Source organism: Chenopodium album, chromosome 24 (genome assembly GCF_948465745.1).
Source record: "Chenopodium album chromosome 24, dcCheAlbu1.1, whole genome shotgun sequence".
In the NCBI taxonomy this organism is placed as follows: Eukaryota; Viridiplantae; Streptophyta; class Magnoliopsida; order Caryophyllales; family Amaranthaceae; genus Chenopodium; species Chenopodium album.
In genome coordinates, this window is record NC_137857.1 from 3370150 (window position 1) to 3376149 (window position 6000).

General features: G+C 33.2%; 1 pseudogene; it reads right to left on the minus strand.

Annotated features, from left to right (window-relative positions):
• Positions 1–3629: 3629 nt before the first annotated feature.
• On the minus strand, positions 3630–5348 carry LOC145611753 (GDP-fucose transporter 1 pseudogene; annotated as a pseudogene).
• Positions 5349–6000: the final 652 nt, after the last annotated feature.

Below are 6000 nucleotides of genomic sequence, written 5' to 3' on the forward strand. Positions count from 1 at the left end.
ATAAAATTTATAATATATAAAAGTTTATGCTAATATATACTGATCATGTCGAAGGTTCAGAGTGAACAATTTAATTTTTTGGGTTAATCTAATAGACAATTTACTTGATTTTGTCTGATTTTTTGAACTTAATTGAGTCTGGCTGACTCCAAGTAGAGAAAATTTAAAAGTTGTCTTGAGCAAATTAGTGTTTACTCGAGTTTTAATGTGATACATCTAATGAGACTAATTATATCTTATTAGCTAATTTAAACATGCGTTATCTATCTATGTAATCTATATAGAGAAGTAAATGATGACGTCAGAACTAAAGGGAGGTTAATCGAAATTGGAAACAACCATTGCTTTGTTTTCCTTAAATAAAAACGTTGTGCATGGGACAAACAACCCTTGTGTCTCACCCTACCGTTGTTTCAGCTGACAATACCAAGCTATTCCTTTTATTGTCCTTTGTTTTTAGTTTTTGTAATCTACTTAACTAGTTTACTACATACATCTACTAGCAATTATAAATTTTTTGGAAATTAATTTTTTTTAAAAACATAGGATGTGATTAAGGACCATATAATAAAACAAACTCAAAGAATCGTACTACTTGTAATATTTTGGTTCGATCGAGTAAAATATTGTAACTTGAATACTAAATTGATAAATTTTATGAACCGATTTTCAAAAAACATAGTGAAATGCAAATTTATGTACGTGGAACTCAAAGTTACTCCGTAATAATTTAGTTTTTGAGTCAACCAAATTAAATTAAATAGTGTGTACCTCGTAAAAGTTAAGGAATCTCTTAAATTAGCTCAAGACATTTAGTCAGTGCCTAAATTTGCAATGGTTTTATCCATTTGGTTCTTTATGTATACGTAAAACCTTAATTTATAATAAAAAGGTTACAATTTTGCCAACCTTGATAGTATGGACCTTCATGGAATTAAGCTATGATTTGTATCTTTCATTAGTTTTTCTTGTTTGGAACCTCATTAATCATGAATAAATGTGAGTAATTATAAACAAAATAGCAGGATGTTGTTTAATTTAATGGAGTAGATTGCAATGTACTACTTATTAGCAAAATCAGATTCCTGTACCAACTGAAAACTCCAATCACGACCACCAACAAGCTTGTAGATAATCGGCACAATACTAATTTGATTACAAGGTATGACTTATGAGCCTGTAATATATCGTGTGTTTTTTTTCACAAAGTCTTATACTCCGTATGTGTTAAAGACTTAAAGCACACCGTTAATGATGGTGTGACCACTTCACATATAAGCAACTACTCCCTCCATATTTTATTACTTATTCCACTTTTTTATTTTTATTTTTATTTTTAGCATTTTATTACTTGCTCCATTTTTTTTTTTTTTTTTTTTGTTGAAAACTTTTAACAATATTTTACTGTTTTCCTCCCCATTAGTGTTATCTCATACTCCGTATCAAATTTTGATGTTTCATATCCTATCTCATTCCCACTTATACTCACTTTCGCTTTTTAAGATTTCACTATACTTCAACCAACTTCACTTTCATCATAAAATACGTAGTAATACTTTCTACTATCATCCTAAAACTTCGTGTCCGGAGAAATAGAGCAAGTAATAAAATAAAAAGGAAGTAGTTGAATAATTAAGGTTACAATGATGGTCAAATGAGGTTTCCTTGATGGATTAAGGGTTAATAGACTTTATGCAATGAAAAATGGGAGCTTTTAAAAATAGGTTGAATTATTGTTTCTCAAATGAAATAAAATGGAGTTACTTAATTTTTACGAATTGATGTTACTCGTAAAATGTATTGGGAGTTATATATACTTCATATATTTTTTTGAATAAATATTAGGGGTTATATCATTTTGGGACTAACTAAGGCTTTGTTTTTGTTGTGGTAAATATTGCGGTAGTAACTAAAAAAGGGTTAGAAATAAAATTCTAAACTAAGCTAAAATGGGCTGTATAAATCTAAATCCAACCCAAGAGAGGGCAAAAAATTTGGGCCACATTATAAAACACCCCCCCCCCCCAAAAAAAAAAAAAAAAAATAAAAAAATAATAAAAATTTAACGTGGTTAACTTAATTATTTAACATACCACAAGATATGCCTCAACACCACAAAATTTCTTGTGCATTCTTTCCTTTTGCTCCAACAACCCAAACATGGTTGCCTGAGCACGTGGTGAGTTTCAGGTTCGAGTTGTGATATGAGTCAAAGAAGCATCATAGACGAGCAAGAGATCGGAAAGTAGTCTAGCTCTTTACAGTCTTACAGACCATTCACCTTCACGATGTCAAGGAAACCAATGGCATGCCAACTCCTGCCCCAAAAGTTGAACACTGCAATATCTGTATGAAACAATTCTGCTTATACAAGGAAACAAGTTTATACAAGAAAACAAGTTTAAAATGCCATATTATGGGCGCAAATGCAGTACTGTTTGCTAGCAAACACAAAAACATATAATTGGACCAGCGGCTTTACACTAGACAGATGAATACATCTTCTTCAGTTATTGCCTGCATAGATTTACATATCCCACACTGTTGTAGTGACTGTCATGCAACACAGTTATTTATGGCAACATGGATTCTTAAAAAAAAATCTGTTGCCATCTGATTCAGAGACTATCAAAACAATAAAACAACTAGATATGGTTCATTTTAGTAGCTCAAATACATCATGTCACAACATGAATTAGGAAGGGGATAAAAAAATCTCTGATAAATTCAGAACAATCCGACGTCAAACTATGCAGGTTTGCAGCAATTACTCAAATTGACATAAATCATGGTTTCACAGAGTAAACATGTAGTGTTCAACCTCCCATCTTGTGACTACAAGGGTTAGAGAAAAAGTACTCTATAGTACTCATAACAAGTATACTGCCCAGGATCAAAGGAGACGAAGAAAAAAATCCCGAGTAGAACTTGTATTCAAGTCATATGTCAGGAATAACCTAAGCTTGAAAAGCATAGCACAGAACCGTGATAATGATTTTAAACTAAATCATGGGCAAAGAATAGCAAGAAAAGGATCCTAAGGGCAAATTAATAATGGATTTTAGCAAATTAAGACAATTTAAACGCCAACTAAATCATATTGATCAAGGTAAGGAATTTAATGACCTAAATCACAAAAGCATAACACAAGAACCACTGGAAATCAGGAATAGACTTACCCATATCCTCTTTTAGTGTAGTGACAACATTAGAAGAATGGGCAAAACATTAACAGTATCGCTATGATATTGATCACAAAATTCTTCACAAAGTCCCATTCTGAGTTGACTCAATACCACAAGAAGTGATGAATAATTATGATGGATAAGAGACATTCAGAAGATGGAATGGTAGCTAAGGAATAACATGGACATTAGCATACCGTAAAGCCTCACAAAATTACACATAAAGTCATAAACATTACCACCTTTAATAACTGCTTTCAATATACGCCGACAAAGGATTAAGCAAAACCTTCCAAAGACACAAATACTGACTTTGCAAACCCATTTACTCGAGAAAACTTGAGCATAAATTAAATTATACCAGTAACATTACAATTAAAGCATATACTTGCGGAAATGAGAAGGCAAAATTTAGCATCTCAACAAACACTGAGACAATCCCGATTGTCATGAAAAATTTCACCTTATCATTAGATTCATGATGATTGATACAATTATAGTTACTTTGGCACTCTAAAAATCAAAGAGTGGTAACCAAAGTTCTCTACCTATGACAACGATATGTTTACTGCCAAGATTATGCCTAGTACTACACTACTCAAAAACAGCAATACCACATACTAATTGAGCACAAGTTAAAAGAAAACTACCAAAGGAATTCTTTAATATGATAAAACATCTTTGAATCTAGTCCATATAATAAATACTCCGGAATCAGTGATGGTAGAGAGTATGACCTCCAAGAATAATGCCGGAGTAGGCCATGTTCTTCAATGATGAAACAGCAGAAGTATATCCTCACTTCAGATCATTCAGATCTTGCCTGAGATGCCTTTCTCTTCATCCTTTATGAATTTCTCAGCATCACCCTCATTATCATTTTGCTTAGACAGGGAAGATTCACGCGGTGATGGAGCACCAGTGACCGATTGCTGATAGAGCACCCCACCAGTCAGTGTAAAGAGCAAGCAAACAAGACCGAAAGGGCTAGCATGTTTATCCCAGATCATCACATTAATCGAAACAGTGAGAAACTTATTCACCACCCCTGTAACAGTGAAAGCAGTAGCAGAAATTGCCTTCCTAGCAGCAAACCCAAAGAAGCTGATCAACAACCCAAACACACAAGACAATGCAACAGCAAAGAATGCAGTGGTATTAAACCAATCCCCAGCACTCGAAGACAAGGCATCAAAAACCTCAGTATACTCCCCCGTGATGATCCAAAACACGGGAGCCATCATCAACGACAACACATTGTTGTAAAACACAAAACCCCAAGTGTTCAATCCAAGATTAGTCACCATATGCTTGATATATACCATTTCAGTAGTAATGGTCACCAAATACGCAACTGCCCACGAATAAGCAGTCAACGTAAACCCTGAATCAGTGGCAACATAACCAACAGCACCACCCAAAATCACCAGCAATGACACAAATGTCAGCTTAGATGGCAAGGGCTGTTTCCTAAACATAGTATCAGCAAGGGCAACCAACAGGGGAGTACACGATCGAAACACGATAAATGTATCGACATTGGCATGTCGTAGGAGGTTTGTATTTGTAAATATAGCAAGGAAGAACACAAATGCAGCAGGCAAAAATTTCTTAGCAATGTCAACAGTAAAAGGATCATGATGCAAAAACCCTAGTTTCCCCAAAATCCAAACCCCTAAAGCAGAGGTTAAATATTGCAAAGCAGTCAACAATCCAGGATAATTAAACTGAGTAATTGCATATTTGTTGATCACAGCTAATAAACTTGAACAAAGAGCATACCCAATTACAAGACTACTAGTTGCATAATATTGCTTTGTAACCTCCAATTTAACAGGAATCATGGTCACAAAATTTCACCTAATTCGGGTCAAAAGCTGACAAATTTCTACAAAATTTGAAATACACAGATGAAATTTCTTGCTCTAATTGACAAATTACAACATTGGGATTAATGGGTAGATCTTAATTGCAAGAAATCACAACCAAATCTGACTAACAAAACCAGAAATTCTAATTCATATAAATTGAAAAAATATAAAAGAGGAGAGAGAAAATTGGAAAAACCTTAGAAATTGAAAATGGCTGCCAACATCTCACGTCGGTGATGAGGAGAGATAGAGAGAGAGTGATAACTAGCTTGAATCAAGGATGGTTATGGAGGAGGAGTTGATTTTTCAATTGAACAATAAATACGATAATACGACGTCGTTTTGCTGAAATTAAACGTGATACCATGTCGTTTTGGTTGGCCGACAGGAAATTTTTGTTTGAGAAAATTAAGAAAATGGTTATATATTGGGACCCACAAAAAAAGAAAAAGAAAAAAAAAAAATCAGATCACGTGGTAAAATGGAAAATGTCATGAGATGGGATGGTGCTGTTGTACTATAATAAAATTAATTTTTCTGAATTAGTAATTGCTTTGTCGTGCAATAAGTTTGAAGAAATTTCAACCTCTTTTTTTAGCAACTTATATTTCTTCTGTAAATTTAGTCATTTTAGTGGTTCAGTAAATTATTTATAATGTCAGATGTATTAATGAAATTCAGAGATAATTGTAATTCAGAAGTTATAGTTCAATGTTATGAATTTATGGAATATTGAAAATAATATCGATGTTACAAGTATACGAGGTGCATTTTCCCTGGTGCATATGAAGGTTTTCACGGTATCTTAGTACATTATCGTTGGAATTTCGATAGAGAATGATAGTATGCATTGTCGCATATTTGATTTTCGTAAGAAAGATATTAAAAGTTTGATATCTTCTTATTAATTAAATTTTAGTCTAAGGTATCATTTAAATTAGCTT